The following is a 16,463-nucleotide window of genomic DNA, read 5'->3' on the forward strand; positions in this document are numbered from 1 at the left end:
TTCTTTGTCTCTCAGGAACGTCATACACTTTCAAAGTAGAACAACTTTAATTGGATTTTAAAAACTAGAGATTAACAATATAAGTGGATGTATTTTGAGAGATATTGTATCAATGTAATGGTATCAGTTGATATTGGAAATTTAAATGTTCATGCTCATTTCTTCCATTTTTACATATACAGGTTACCTTTTCCATCATCTAACGCTTACTTAAAGTTAATCTTTAACAACAATTAAAAAGTTAATGATGATAAATGTTACCTTTTGTAAATCTTAAAATTAATATCAGTAACTGTTAGGGGTGTGACGAGATCACCTTGACCACCTCGTCAAGGTAACAAGCTGTCTCGCGATAATGCCATGATGGAGTGTGAGGGTGAAAATAGCATAGAATATGCCGCCGCTACGTTTACATTACGCCTCCACTGTCGTTTTGCTTTTTATATTAATAAAAACCATTTAATTCAGTTGGAGAACGGTCGCTTCAATTCCATCGAGCTCATCCAACACGAGCTGCAGAGTCGCACACAGTGCAGCAGGAGTCAGAGTTCACTGATCACGTGACGAGAGTGAGATGACTGACGAGACAATGGCGGAGGATTCGTTGCACTACAGAGCCTAAGCATCTGATAAATATCTCATCTTGTAGAATGCGCTCATCACCGCTGCTCCCTATTCACAGAGTACGCGTGAAAGCGAAAGTAAAACGCAAGCGCACATTCAAACGCAATTTTAATACCCCACATTTTGAAAGTGGCTTCCTGATACGCGAACATCTCCCAGTACAAAAGCTATCTTAGGCTGGGCTGTGTTGTTGTAACCATCTCTTATCTCATGCTTGAAGAAAGATTTGGTCTCTATTTACACTTTGAATATTAAGAGAGTACTTTGATTATGGTTGCACTTGTTGTTTGCACTTAATAAGACTAAGAGATTATGTATGAGTGTTATGTTACTCATGTGAAATCGTACAGGAGAGAAGCCGGTCAGCTGAGTTTGTGGTAAAACCTTTTTCAGTGCTTGTATATTGTTGTCTCTCAATGCATATGATAATTCATACTCAGAAAGTAGGACTGAAATGACATTCATTACAAGATGATTAGTTAAAATATTTCATAATGCACCTGCAGACTATTTTTCTAGTCATTGCGATCTTTTAAAAAATAGTGTGCAAAAATCTTGGCTTGTCTCGTTCTCGTGAACCCAATCTCGTGTCTCATCTCCTCTCATGAGCTAAGTCCCTCGTCACACCCCTAGTAACACTGCAAATTACAATTCAGTCGTTGCCTTCATAAATGCATGTTTAATTTTTTGGATCTGCCTTCATCCAATCAACAACCGATGGACAGAACCAAGTCTCCGCTCTAACTTTTTTACTTGGATGTACTGTACATCACAATATGGACAAAAAGATCTGTTGTTACGTTACATTGCGACTTGACAATAGCTAATTTTAGTGTAATATTTATTTACACAAAATAATGTAGCATTTAAGAATGGCTAATAATCGGTTATTGGCTGTAACATGAAAATAATGATCGGCTTAGTAATAACGGCCAGAAATTTTGTATCTTTATATTAATATCACACACACACACAGACTTCTGTGTTTCCTTGTGTGATGGAAAACAAATTGCTGACTTGCTCTGATCCTGTTAACAAATGCATTACTTTGAGCCACTCTCCTAATCTCCATCTTTTTGTATCCGGGCTATCCCATTCAAATCGTAATCCTGCTTTTAGTTGTCGTCATAGTGTTTGTCTTTCTTCAAGAAGTCTGAAAGGATTCCTGAAACAAGCATCTGACCACCCCATGTGAGTGTTTGTTACTCAATATTTTATTGCGTTATATTGTTACGTATTGGATTTCAGGGTCAGGACCCCTTTCACAGTCGAGGAAGCACCCCGTACTCAAGATGTACCAGCTGTAGAGAGATGCGGAGGTTATGATTTGCACCGGCTGTTGTTTTTTTCGAGCATTGTCATTTCCTCTGCAGCTGGAACAAGCGAGAGGGGAGAATAACACAGAGTTCTGGAAAACTAAACATTTACCCAGCGTGAGTTTGGGTGTCCCTCTCTAGAAAACAAGATCAGCAGAGCAAACAGAATCTATTGTCACCAAAGCATCATTTCAAATGTCCAAACTAGAAATTACCATGTTATTTTGCTACCATGTCAAGTTTTCTACTCGAAAAAGTTTGTGGTTGCACAGACTAGTTGATTGGTTCTAGTGTGCTCCACAAACTGTATCCCGGCGTACATCAAATTCATGTTATGCAGAATCCACAAGTTAATTTGTGAAGAGATTTAAAGGACAGTATTTTTTCTGAAGTCTGTTTATGGTGTGTTACTCGCTCCAGGGTGTTTCTCAGAGCTCTTCAGTCAGACTGATTACTGCTTTAAACTGTTAAGAGTAGGAAAAAAGGCTAAACAAACTGCCTTGAACTAGATTTATCGCACCCAGAATCTATAGATTGCCTCTCTGGCTACATTTGAAGCTCAATATTCTGCATCCAGGTATGCACTTTTAAGCCATTTTGTTTTATTTATGTATGTGCAATAAAAGGTTGTAGTTATATAGCCTTTTTATTTGTTAGTTCTCTTATTGAAGGCAACATCCATATATCCATAAGAAACTCCCATCAGGGCCCTGTCCCAAATGGCACACTTCGTGTGCACTTACAGTCTTGTGGACTTACAATGGCTGCCGCTTGTCTGTTAAGTCCACAAGTCCGTAGAGTGTCCCATTTGTCATTTTAGGCTTCAGAAGGGTGTTCGCGCGCCCCCTTTGCACTTCTATCCCACCGTCAAAGCAGCATTACGTCACGAAAGTGTGGACTCATTAGCTTAGGGTTGCATTTGGGTCTGGTGGACATGACATGGCCTAATTAATAGGGATTTCTAACTACAGACTAATCGATTATGAAAAGTGGCAATTTTGCACATCCCATCTACTTTTTGGACTACTAGTTGACTAAAACGGAGTAGTCACACAAACCCTAGACGTAGCCATTCGAAATTCCTAAGTAATGCGCCCCCAGGCTCATGAAGAGCTCTTGTATGCTGAAGTCATGAAAGAAAGGGAACACTGCTTTAAAACTCAATATTGAGTCTGCTGGACCACCCGGTGTCTGAGAGACCCCATGTGAAGGAGAACATGCAAACTGTCTTGAGGCTAGACCTCATTACAGGGACCATCTGATGGACATTGTGTGAGTAAACAGCCCTGTTTATGTAATAAACACAACAGTAGTGTGGCTTGGTTGGACTCCAGGCCTCGGACAACTTGACTAGTCCTCATCACACTTCAAGTCTTTCAGGCTAAAAGTCTAGAACTTTGTGGCCTTTAAAACTTGAAGTTTCAAACACTCTTGTCTGTCCTCTATTGTTCAGCAAAAAGGTAGTCCATTGGTTGAACTGCCAGACCATTCAAATTGATTGCAAAGAAGTCTTCTTTAGTTTGCTTCAGGACTCTCTGGATGAATATGCTTAGTACACATTGACTCTGGAGATTCAGTGTATAATGCAATATGTCAGGATCTGTATTATGGACTTGCTTGCATTTTGGCAGGTGGGGAGCAGAGTTATGGAAACCATTAACATTCCGTGGCTACATGTGGACACTTGTTTATTTTTCCATATGTGGGTGGGGCAGGGAGAATATTGCACTGTCCGTCATTGGAGACAGAGAGGGGCTCTCTAAAGGGGGCCTGAACCCCTCCGCCCTCTCCACTCCTGTCGAACAAAGAGCAAGGACAAACAAGTGCTGGGAGTCAGTGAGGTGGAAGAAGAGAGGCATTAGTACTGGATGGAGGGATGGCAGCAGTGAGGAATAAGAGGAGATGGAGGGAGAAGGGGCAATGAAAACAGAGGATAACAAGACTATGCAGTCAGGACGTCCTGTCCAAATATTCATTCTGTACCAAGAGGAACAAGGAGAAAAAATAGGGATTTTACAAGCAAACAAAAAACTATATATTCTTATCAATAACCACGAATATTTTTCACGTCAGATTAAATGCGGTCTACTCTAAGGTCTGTGCTGTAGATATTGATGTCAGTATAGGTTGTTCTTTGGGGAAAGTTTAAGTGTGCAGGCTGTCCTTAGAAGATCTTTCCACTGACCGTCACCAAACCTAATGGACACAGTAGTGTTTAATATCTCCTTGTGTCTGTTGTAAGTCCATTTCAGGGACAAAAAGAGAAAAAAAAACATGGAAATATGAGAGTCATCCACCAGTTCTGAGCTCACACAATCCGTACACTACGCAGGAATGAGAGAGAGAGAGAGATGATGCCTTAAACAGAGAAAGGGAGAAAGAGAAATGAAAAAGAAACTGAGATCATAGTGATTTTCTCCCCACTGGTCACTGCTAAGAAGCGAGACAGTCTGGAAGTTCTTTTATTGGTTTACCAGTGACACACGCTGCCTCACTTTAAAAAAAGCTCACACTCCTCATGTCTCACATTCTGTCTCTTGATCTTAGGTTTTCTTAATGGCTAAAACATTTTTTCCAGGTGGGTAGGCCTGTACTCTGTTTATACGGGTACATGTGTGTGAGAAAGGGGATAAAAGGCTAGGAAATGAAATAATGTAAAATAATACGGTCTTGAACCTGTGTGTGGAAGTACTTTGGGGACAAAATAATCCTCAAATGTTAGCTAAATATGATCAAACCCTAAAGGTTAAAATTATTTATATAGTAAAGATGTATAAATGATATAATCTGCTGTTGTATGAAAAAATAATAGAGGCATGTTATATGTACTTTCTTTGTTAAAGCTGAGTGTGTAGTATGTCCGGTCTCTCTCTCTCTCTCTCTCTCTCTCTCTCTCTCTCTCTCTCTCTCTCTCTCTCTCTCTCTCTCTCTCTCATATATTGTCTATGACATTGTTCATTTCTTTGACAGTTTTTTTTTTTTTTTTTTACATTGATGCTTACATTTTGTGACACGTTTTTCTTGTGCCTCAGACCCGGCCTGAAATGGCCTGTTGAAGAGAGCTAGGTGATTTGACTCGGCGTAGATAAAAAATAAAATAAAAAATAAAAAAAACATTCCCCCAGCACAGGATTATATTTCATTCTCTTAGCCTTTGAGGCATGTGGGATCCACACCCAGCACATTTTATGAGCAGATACTTAGGTGATATCTTCATGCTTCAGTTGGCATGATTTGTGATGAGCTACTTTGCAGAGAGGAAACATTTTACAAACCTGTCTGGATCACCTCAGCTCTTTCACTGCAGTGATGCAATTATAAAACTCTTTCCTCCCATTTCTTAGGTCAAATCCTCAATTTGTTCTTTAAAACTTGCTACAGATGACTTGCCTGTCTTGCTTCACGTGTGTGTGTTTACAGTTAGCAGCAGTGCATCGATTCCCTGAGCAATCAGTACCATCCTCCCTGAGCGGTCTGTACTCATTCATTACTCCCTCACTCCATGGGGTGTGGAAGGAAACAGCTGGAAGGAGTGACCTTTAGTCTTATATCAACACACAAAGAGGGATACTATCCATATGACTTGAGCGCAAACTACTCCAGTAAAAAGGCATTGCCACGGCCCTGACTGTGACAGCTGTGTACATTGGTGGTCCATTGTCAAGGCTTTTCCTGAGGAACAAAGTTTTCCATACTTGTGGGCAGGGTCTTTCGTAAAATGTACAGGGTCCAGAATGAAGTTTTTAGAAGGAGGCCAGCTTGACTTGCATGCCCAATGAGTTAGCTGTACCATAGAAGACCTTAGAAGACTTCCTATATCAAAAGATCTTGGACAATGTTCCAGGGTGTTCACCCCCTAATGACAAGCCCTGTTTGTAGGAAATGGGATAACCCCAGTTAATCCCCAGTTAATTTATATTGGTTATAGTTGTGTTTGGAATTCAATGTTGTTGAACTTGATTGCAATTGTTTACCTCAAAGTTCTAGAATTTTTGACTGGAATTTAAAACTGGGAAATGGCTTGTGAGTTTAGAATTTACTGTTGGTTCTGAGTCACGTATTACTCATGCATCTGTCTCTTTGCATGTCGTCCCAGTGGACAGTGCAGGCTCTGGCTGAATGCCTGTGACCCTGCAGGATCCCTTTGTCTATCAGGAAGTTTGGCTCCTTATATTCTGTTTCTTGATTTGCCTCATCCCAACTGTGGACACCCATCACCACTGAGACATTACTGGCCAATCGCACAAGCAGTAGAAAGTGTCCTTGTCGCTACTCTATTTAGTTGTGCTGTCCTCCTTCTGAAATTTTGAATGGACAAAGCGACTACCACAAACTCTTCTATCTTTTTGGGACGGCTGATCTTGAACAGTGGTACTAGCTGAATGGTGATTCGGCAGGAGGTGGTGCTGCATAAATGGATTTGGCAGGAGAAGTGATGGCTCCTGCTGTTGGGTGAGCGGACGTCTATTGGTCTCTGTCTTGGCCTTTACTGCTGGTTCAGCTTGGAGCTGACCTTCTGCTCACTTTGCAGGGGCTCCGGAATTTTCCAAACCCCTGCCGATGGGTGTTTAGCATTGATACACAGTGGGGCATCCACAGTTCTCACAGAAAAAAATTGAGAAATATCCACCTCGGTGGGGACTTGATTCACTTCCTCCAGCTGAACTGTCTTCTATTACAAACCTGCCAGATTGGAAAAGACCCTTACAGCTTTCAGTGCTAGTTAAGATCATTTATAATACATTATCATCAAAGCAAATATTCAACTACAGTTTCCTTTCATTTTAAAGAGATCAATTCAGACCTTGGATATTCAGAACCACTCTTCAGTTTAGTTGAGTCTTCTCCGTTGTCTTTTCTCCATAAATGTATTTGCTTTTCAATTGTGAGTTTCTCCTCTTGCCGATTGCATTAGCATGTCCTGCCCTAGCTTATTTTTTATTGTCTAAAATCCAGTCTTCAACCCAGCCCAACCTAAGAGAAACTAGTGTAAATTAATAGGCCAGAAACTAAGCTGTGCGGGAAACTGGTGTTGCATCTACACTGGTTGTCTGCGACTAAACTTGCTTGTTGTAGCTTGACTGTTCAAAACAAGAACAGAAAGGACTGAGATCAAAGTGTTTAACAAGCCTTTCAGAAGCCTCCCTTGCCTTTTAGATGGGACCCCTGAATAAAACCTTTTTTCCCCCATTCAGTTGGGGTGAATTCCTGAGCAGAACAAGACGACTGCGTAGGAGAAAATTCTGTGTGATTCCTTCATTCAGTCAATATGCTTTGAAAACACAAAGAGACCCAGAGGAAAGAAAGCTCGTAACTCACCTCAGCAACCCTTCGTCCTACAAATTACTCTTTCATCTAGTGGTTGTAAGGGCCATAGTTCAAGTTCACGGCCTAGCACATACATGTTTGCGCCTTTGGGACGCCTATGAAAATCTTCACCTCTAACTTGTTACTCGTAGCAGGTGGCTGATAATAACGTCTTAATCTGGCAAAGTGCTTGATGTGAGGTCTCGTACGAAGAGTGAAGACGGAAGATCATCCCATGTAATTGCACGTTTGCTCCATTACTTCTTAAAGCTTTTGTACACATGGTTTATGTTATCGTGTGTTTGAGATGTTTTCTATATATGAGTCCCTTGAAGATGGTAAAAAGAACCATATGTGAAATTTGACGGAAGGGAAGGAGGGGGCTTACCCAGGTTGATTGCTCTCTTAGGGCACGAGGTGGGGCCGCAACATACATCTCCACTGTTTGTGTTCGTCTCCCTGGAAACCTCTGAAAGTTCGGCTGAGTGGACGGCAGATGTTTTTAAGTGTGTGTGTGTGTGTGTGTCTGCGAAGGACTGGTCATACAAAACTTGTGAGAAAGTCTTTTGGCTCATGGGGTAATACATCATTGTCTTACAAACACACCCACACTGTTTCTTTTTCCTGACTGTGCAATACCCTTCCAGGAAACAGTCGTCCCTTCCTTCATCCATGCAAGCTTTGATTGTTTCAGTTCAGTTTTGCGCAGTGATACAAATCTACTGTCACAAGTCCTTGTCACGGCCAGAAGTTCAGCTTCATCTCATGAACTTCAGTAATCATCTCTCTCGTCATCGATCCCACAATGGACATGGCTCTGAAATTACATTTTTTTAGATTGCAACAATGGCATCTGCAGATGTGAATGAGTCTCTTGTTCTAATATTCTTTTTTTTAATTTACTCATTCCTATTTCTGGAATGTTGAAATGGCTCCACAGGGAGAGTGAGATGGTTATTATGCTGTGCTAAAGGTCGCCTGTTGACATTCCCTTCGTTTCCGAGTTCACCAAGTAACGGTTTGAGCTTGACCTAACCAGATCAGATTATGCTGATATCAGATCAAGTAAAATATTAGCTTAGACTTTGAGAGTTAGTAATGGGAAATTAAAAGAAGTTGACTGATTATTGTTCCATTTCCGATTCTAAATGGCTACCAGTTTACCTTGTGACCGTATCTAATTAGCCAACTATAAAGCCAAGATTTCCTCCTATGCACAGGGTTGACAGCACCATGTGAAATCCGCCATTAGGATCTAGAGGATCTGTGCCTCTAAAATGATTCTGTCCTGAGGGGCTTGAACTTGTGTGGTCATGAAATAGAGAGTCACAGCAGTGCCATGTGATACATAGCAGTACACAAACATCCTCTTTATCAGTTTATTTATCAGCGTCATCACAAAATGAGGTCTATTACACATGGATGAATGGTTCTTTGATGGTTCTTTTGGGAAAGGATGTTTTCATTGGATCAGTTATATGGTGATTATTGGTGTTTGTTTGGTTAGTGCAGTCAGTGGTTCTCAAACTGTGATCTGTGGACAAGTGGTCTTTTGGCAAATAAATAAATTAAATTAATTAAATGGACTAATTCATCGGTTCCCAACAGGGGGGTCGCGGCCCACAAGGGGGCCTCAGCGAGCTCTGTGGGGGGTCGCGTCATATTTTGAAAAGTTTTGAGCAATGAGCATTAAATAAAATCATTAACTTTTTTCTGTTAAAAATGTACAAAATTTATATAATGAGCGAGTTCATCATGAATCCATTTTCCAATCCGTGTTTTTGTCTTATCCTGAACCACTATGTTACACCTATAATAAGTGTTTACATTGGGACTATTTAACACTGGTTCGGATCGCTGCCGCTGCGGAGTAGCACAGTACCTGCGTGACTCGTCATAGATGTACACAGAGAGAAGTAGTTCCGGCTACAATGTTCTTCCGAAAGACGTATTATTCTGTTAATAAACGCAAGTTTACTATCGCTCGCTATAGCGCCAAAAGCGTCAAAAATAAAGCCTCACATTGATAAAGCCTCACAAATAACATGCAAGTATTGAGGTCCCAGACAGCAGTCATTTAGTAATAGCCTATATATATATATATTTTTTTTTTTTTTACCTACACAACAGTATGAATATTTTTGTTATTGCATTTCAAATAGGGCCAATTTATAGGCTACTCCTAAGCCTACGTTTTTAAATTACAAAGGGCCTACTGATGTTTTTGTTATTGTATTTTCAATATTATAGGCTATTATTTGTGCATAAACATCTGGTTATAGTAAACATACCGTTTGTTTGAAAACAACATATTTTGTCATCCTTGCTGCAAGCTTACAAGAGCGATAATATCATTAAATGTGAAGGGGGGCCCTAAAATATTTTCTTGGGGAAAAGGGGGTCTCAGACAAAAAAAGGTTGGGAACCACTGGACTAATTAATCAACTCTTAATTAATAATGTGGTTCAGTGTGCATACATGTTTAGTCTATCTTTAATTGAAAAATTAAAGACAGTGAAAAAAGCCCAGCAAAATAATATGGCTCAGGACAAGTAACATCGACCTTCGAATGAGGTTTGGTTTGTTTGGTGATTTATAAACTATAGACTTACTTTTATATATGTCTTCAGAATCACTTTCTGGAGTGTCTGAATGAAGTGTCTAATTTCATTGCAAGTTTGAAAGGTTGCAATCTCTGTTATTCTAATTCTAAATTACCGTCTGACGTCTTTTTTGCAGCTTTTGTGATCAAAAGAGCAGCATGTCTCCTTTTGTCATCAGCTATTACATAATCCCTAAGCATGAATGAGAAAGCGAGTTTACAGGTTATTGGTATGAAATTAATGTTGGCACTGCTTTATTAAGAAAAGGCTTTGATCAGCGTTGAGAATAAAAGGATAGAAAATATTGCTTATTAAACTCAGATCTGTAACAAGATGAGAATGTACAGTGTTTTATTCAAGCTTTAAAAGTTTTAGATAACTTCTTTGCTTAAAAGTGGCCATATTCTACACTTAACCATCTTGTGATTTTTAATTTATTTTGTAGTTTTGCAAGTTTTCAGGTCTGGATGGACTTGGGAGGGGGCTTTACATTTGTGAACTTGAAAGTATGACAACATTGTACATCAGACTCTTATTTTAAGGAAAGGAGCAAGGAAAATCCTGTTTTCCATTATGTCCCCTTTAAAGTCTTTCATCCGCCCTGTGATGCTCTGACTCGGATTGAATTAAAACAATCGGAAATCAACTCAACTCAAACAGTTCAAGGTAAAATTATTTCCCCTGAGGAACTCTCTCTAGATAAAACTCACAATCATGGAGAGGTCACGACTGAGTGAAAACTACAGTATTTGTCAAGCTGCATCCGCTGTTTTTGTAAAACTTGGTGCACCTAGCAGGAAATATTACCTTTTACTCCCTGACCAGGTCAGATTTCGGACAAAATATGAAGGCAATGTCACTTATCCAGCTCACATTTTAATATCTAGGCCTATTTGTAGTTAAGTTGACATGGTTGCGCATTCAGAAGACTTGTTTACTATTTGTTCATTCCCATGGTAACTATTAATGGTTGTCTTTTTAGAATCCAAAATATGACAACATACAAAGAGTCTGTTTATCTACTGTGTGCATGTTTTCTGGTCTGCTGCCCTGTATGTTACGCTTACTACACTTGGGGAATTTGTTGAAGGCTATCAGGTGATGTTGCCCTCCAGGAGCTGCGGCGCTACAGGCGGATCTTGGCACACGCTCATACATCAGCCATGAACTTTACTGTCTGGCTGACTGACTGACAAGCACAAGAATTTGATACTGATATGCAAGAATACTAATACAACCATCCAAGCAGCAGCAGCAGCCATAAGGACATAAATATTTTCAGAGACATTGTAAGTTCAGACACATTTTAAGTTCACACACACAAGCTAACAAAGTCAAACTATTAACTCTTTCTCTGCCATTGATGGAATTTTCCATAATTTATGAGACAACATTTCCCCGCCATTAAAGGAATGGTATAATGCCCTTTTCACAAGATGTAAAATAAGTCTTTGATGTATGTGAAGTTTTAGCTCAAAATACCCAACAGATATTTTTTATATTGCATGTTAAAATTGTAACTTTTTAAGGGTGAGCAAAAAGCACTGTTTTTGTGTGTGTGTCCCTTGAAATGCAAATGAGCTGCTGCTCCCGGCACAGAGGGCGGAGCTACAAGAGCTTTGATTACCACACAGACATGCGGTGAATATTTCCAAAACTTTTAGTCTTTTATGTTCAAACCGGAGTTGGACAAAGATGGAGAGACTCAAGAAGAAGTGACAACATGTAGACAACATTTAGTTATTGAATTTATGGAGCTTATGTGTAGTTATCTTCTAGTCATTGATTAGCATATTTTCTGTCATGTTAATCTATAAATCGTGTTCCCGGTGGTGGGGTTTATGTAAATTTTAGGGTTTGTGATGTCACTGACCCGGGAGGAAGTTCGTGTAGTGTCTACCAGCCATGTGTTATAGTCCTTAAAAAGCATTTTCTTCAAAAGCTAATATCTTCCTTTGCTTTGAACTTTGAGCGTTGTAACTTTGCAGATATTGTTTATGCTCAAACAGCAACATTACACAGTAACTAAAGTTAGAAAAGTGAAATCATAATCAACCACCCCTTTAAAGCTACAATATTATTTTTTTTCGCCGCTAAGGGTCGCTAACCTCTTACAATAAAAAAGGCGTAGGTTGATGATCGTAATCGGAATTATGGAACTTGTTGTCATGCCGATTGATCTAATAGCTTTCCTGTAGCTCAGTGGTAAGAGCATTGCGTTAACAACGCAAGGTTGTGGGTTCGATCCCAGGGGATTGCACATACCTAAGTATAAATGTATAGGATAATGCAATGTAAGTCGCTTTGGATAAAAGCGTCTGCCAAATGCATAAATGTAAATGTAAAATGTAATAATGTTTATGGATGAATATGAATACATTGATGTTTGTAACATGACTGTGGTATGAAGCATGGCACGATTGCTAATGAGAGACACAGCCGCCTTCTAACCATATACATACTGGGAACTATATTCTCAGAAGGTGAAGAACTGCTACTTAGGCGGAGTGATTTGCTCGCAGCACCTGAGAAGCCCTGTGGTGAGGAGCAGAGAGTTCGCTCAGAGTTCGCCTTCTGAGAATATAGTTCCCAGTATGTATACGGTTAGAAGATGGCTGTGTCTCATGTGACCTTGTTATTTGTACACGCTGTGACTATACAAATCACAACATGTAAATAGGAAAAAATAGCAAAATGTTGGCGTTATTTTGTCACTTATTGGGAGTAGTATGCTAGCTGGAGCCGTTTACCTCCAGTATTTGTGCTAAGCTAGGCTAGCGGTGGGTGCGTCAGACAGAGTTATGGCACGCACGGAGATGAGAAGGGTATGAATGGACTTATCTAACTCTGGGGGATACGGACCCAAAAAATCGGCGTGTTCCTTTAAAGTAATTCATGTGACTCCAGTGGTTTAACCTCAATTTTATGAAGCGAGTGCTTTGTTTGCGAAAAAAAACAAACATAATTTACACTTTATTTACAAAATATTAATCTCAATGATTTAATTCATAAATCACATGGATTATTTGATGATTATTAATGATGTCTTTATTAGAGGTCAACCGATAGTGGATTTTACCGATAACGATAAGTTTGCCCATGCTGTCAAAACAAACTCCACGAGGTGTTAGTAATAGGGGGTTTTTTTGCCTCTAGAAGCCGCCCTCATACTGTATAATGACAGCGCACCCTTCTCAGCCGCTTTAGCAATGGACGCAACCCGGAAAAACTCTCGGTATGGATTTTTGCAAAAACGATCGATCGGTCGACCTCTAGTCTTTACTACCTTTCTGGGTCTTGAAAGTGGTAGTTGCGTAGACTGTCAGTGGAGGGACGGAAAGCTCTCGGATTTCATTAAAACGATCTTCATTTGTGTTCTGAAGATGAACGAATGTCTTACAGGTTTGGAATGACATGAGGGTGAGTAATTGATGACAGAATTTTCATTTTTTTGGGTGAACTAACCCTTTAAAGACACACAGGATTTTGCTTTTAATGTCTTTGTCTAGATCATTATGTTTGCATTTACCCATCTAGTTTCACTACCAACTCCAGAACTAGTTTACCTAATGAATTCATTTCTATTCCTCAATACCACATCCAACAGTCTCTCTTAAACCGTATGTGTGTCTTCATGATCTTCTGAAATGCTTGAGATCACCAGTTTAATGAATTTGTCCCAGTTCCAAGTTTATGTGCAGGTTCAGTAAGAGTGTCATTTAAATGTCTGTGTTTGTGTGGAAGAGTTGTTCGACATACACTGTCTCCGTTGTTCAAAAGTCAGGGTGGGTTAAATATTAGCCTCTGGCCACAATGATTCTGCCCTTCCCTGAGATATCACACAAAAAGACGCGCGCTTTGACGGAACATGAGAAATGATGGCCTGATTTGATATCGCAACGTGTCTGTGTGTCGTAAAGCCACAATTGTGGGCAATATTTTACAGTTTATATCAGTGCAAACAGTAGGTTTCACACTGAACGCAAACATGGTTAAATGTTGTTTCAAACCTAGTGTGTAAGAACCATGTGCAAGGCCCGGATGCCTGTTATTAGAGGGTAAAGTGGTCTGCGATGACTTGTTTGCATTCTGACATTTTTGCATGTCAGAATGCATGCAATAAGGATACCTACGGGAAATGGGACAGAACGAGAGGACCGTACGGCACCGCACACATCAGCGCCATCAGAGAGTGTAAACAGTGAATGGCGTCTGTTTGCGTAAGGACACTGGGAATTACGCGCACACACTTGCACCTGTTCTGTTGGTATTACTCTAGTCAAATAGTAGGCAGAGAGAATTGTGGGAAAGGGAGCGATAACAGGGCATAGACTCATAAAAGTGAGACTTTATTTGCAGGCCAAACCACGAGACAAAGATTTTCCGCTCGGTTTTGCCGGCTCGCAGGAATTCCTCTCTGTCCTCTGGCTGTCAATCTGACTGACTGTCCTCCCACTGGACTTTCGTGAACTCGCATGGAAACCATTTATTTATAGTCTGTCTCTGTCATTGCTGAAAGTTAGTTATTGGTTCACTTCGCCATTGATCAGTGATCATATCCGAATGCTGTCATTAAAATGCACTCGATTTTTACATTTTCGGTAACACTTTACAATAAGGTCTCATTTGTTAACATTAGTGAATGCATTCGCTAACATGACCATTTTTTTTTTTTTAAAGCATTTCTTAATCTATGTTAGCGTTAGGCCTGTCGCAGTTATTGATTAATTGTCTGATTGTGGCTATTCGATCTAATCGCAGTTATTTGAGATAATAGTGCAGTATCATGTTTTTCCATCCACATTTTTTTTATTTTTGCTATTTATAGTTATTATACATAACTAAATAATTAGCGCTGTCAAATAGATTAATCACATCTAACACACATGCACACATATGGGCAATCATGGGCATATTTTAATGATACATTTTATTATTATATAAAGTAACAAAAAAAACTTTTTATTGCAATTATTTGAATGACAATTAATCATCAGAACAAAATTCCCAATCACGATGGGCTTAGTTAATGTTAGTATAAATCTAATCTGTTCATTGTTTGTTCATGTTAGATCACAGTGCATTAACAGATGTTTAAAAATACTTTGGAATTAAAAAATGTAATATAAGTTAAAATGACCTCTGACTAAGATGAATACATGCTCTAGAAGTATTGTTCATTATTAGTTCAGGTTAACAATTGAAACATTGTAAAGTGTTACATTTTCTTAAATGGCACGATGCTAAGGTGTTGCTAAGGTGTTGCTAAGGTGTTTCTAATGTGTTGCTAAGGTGTTGCTAGGATATTCTGGGTAATTGCTATGGTGTACTGGATGGTTCGCTTACTGGCCCAAGTTTACAGATCACACCCACAATTCTCCTGATATTCTGGTTTGGATTTGTGTCGGTTCGGTCTGTTATAGACTATGTTTGGTTTGTCACAACAGTAATAAAGGAGGAGTGATCCTTACTTCCCTGATGCCATCTGAGATAAGATGTGTGTGTGAGTTATGTTTATCTGTTTACGTTGACATGAAAACAAGATTTATGATTGCGATATCGTTGTCTGATGTGTCTGTCTTCTCTTGAGCTGAGTTTGTATGCCTCACTCTACATTTGCAGAACCCTTTGTTTGACGGGACAGATTAAAAAAATAACATGTCTTGTTAAAGATGCTTATCCCCAGAATGTTGTTATGGCATCTATATGCAGATGCTTAACTGTGCCATGCTAACCTTGACCTCATGTTTTATCTGTGAATTCACACGCTGACACACTCCGACTAGAAGAGTATGCAAGTTATCAATATCAGTATGTGTTATAAAGTGTCTCCAACCCTCTGGACGGCAAGTCGTGGGAAACTAGTTTAATATTTTTGTTTAATTAGTTGTGCTGGATGCTTTCAGAGGCCAATCTGCTCATTAATTCTGACGTCACACGTCACTGTTTCCAGGTCCAAAACACTATCAGATGCCAAAAGCAAACAACAAATGGTACTAATATACACTCTCACAGTGTGTTGAAATCACGATCCTAACCTTTATCTCCATACCGAAATCCCAGATGGCCAGACAGTGATTCATCTTTTATGAATCGTTAAAATATTGGTGTCCATGATGCCGTGAGCCCAAAGACTGCAGGTATATACACCATGAGATTATATATGTAATGTAATATGTTATATATGTATGAATGAATAGTGCTCATAAATGTAAGTTGAGATGGTATTCACAGTTGAAACAAGTGAAGGATTGCACCCGGAAATTATATTCCTTACGTCATGCAATTTTCAAATGATCATTTATATTCAAAGCACTACTAGCTGACTAGTACATAATTGAATTGTTTGTAAAAACATTTAAAGTAATGCGCTTTAAACACAAGTGTATGTATGGGTCAAGACACTGCACCAAAATATGTGTAAAATACACCTATGGGACTAGTCGTGTGATAAAAATTGTTTGCACAATTATATCCAGTATTTATTACTCCTGTTAAAACCATGTAAAGACAATGAATACAGAAGTTTTTGCATAATATACGCAATGATATCAGAAGTACATCCACCTAGACAAGTAGTCCCACTGCGAAAAGAATGATTTTGACAACTTAA

At 39.3% G+C, this 16,463-nt stretch overlaps 1 protein-coding gene and 1 long non-coding RNA gene across 7 annotated transcripts in view; one reads left to right on the forward strand and one right to left on the reverse strand.

Annotated features, from left to right (window-relative positions):
• The window catches only part of LOC309475255, a 239,290-nt gene that overhangs the window by 77,708 nt on the left and 145,119 nt on the right, over nucleotides 1-16,463 (reverse strand). The gene's annotated exons all lie outside the window — the stretch shown is intronic.
• The window catches only part of add3a (adducin 3 (gamma) a), a 93,920-nt gene that overhangs the window by 42,780 nt on the left and 34,677 nt on the right, over nucleotides 1-16,463 (forward strand). Inside the window, exon 1 of one of the 6 annotated variants that reach the window (XM_082137830.1) lies at nucleotides 10,494-10,516. The exons of the other annotated variants lie outside the window; for them this stretch is intronic. The gene's annotated coding sequence lies outside the window, so the exon portion shown is untranslated. Of the gene's footprint in view, nucleotides 1-10,493; nucleotides 10,517-16,463 lie in introns of those variants that run through there. 6 annotated transcript variants of the gene reach the window in all.

Source organism: Leuciscus leuciscus, assembly GCF_965113295.1.
Source record: "Leuciscus leuciscus genome assembly, chromosome: 15".
Taxonomy (NCBI): domain Eukaryota; kingdom Metazoa; phylum Chordata; class Actinopteri; order Cypriniformes; family Leuciscidae; genus Leuciscus; species Leuciscus leuciscus.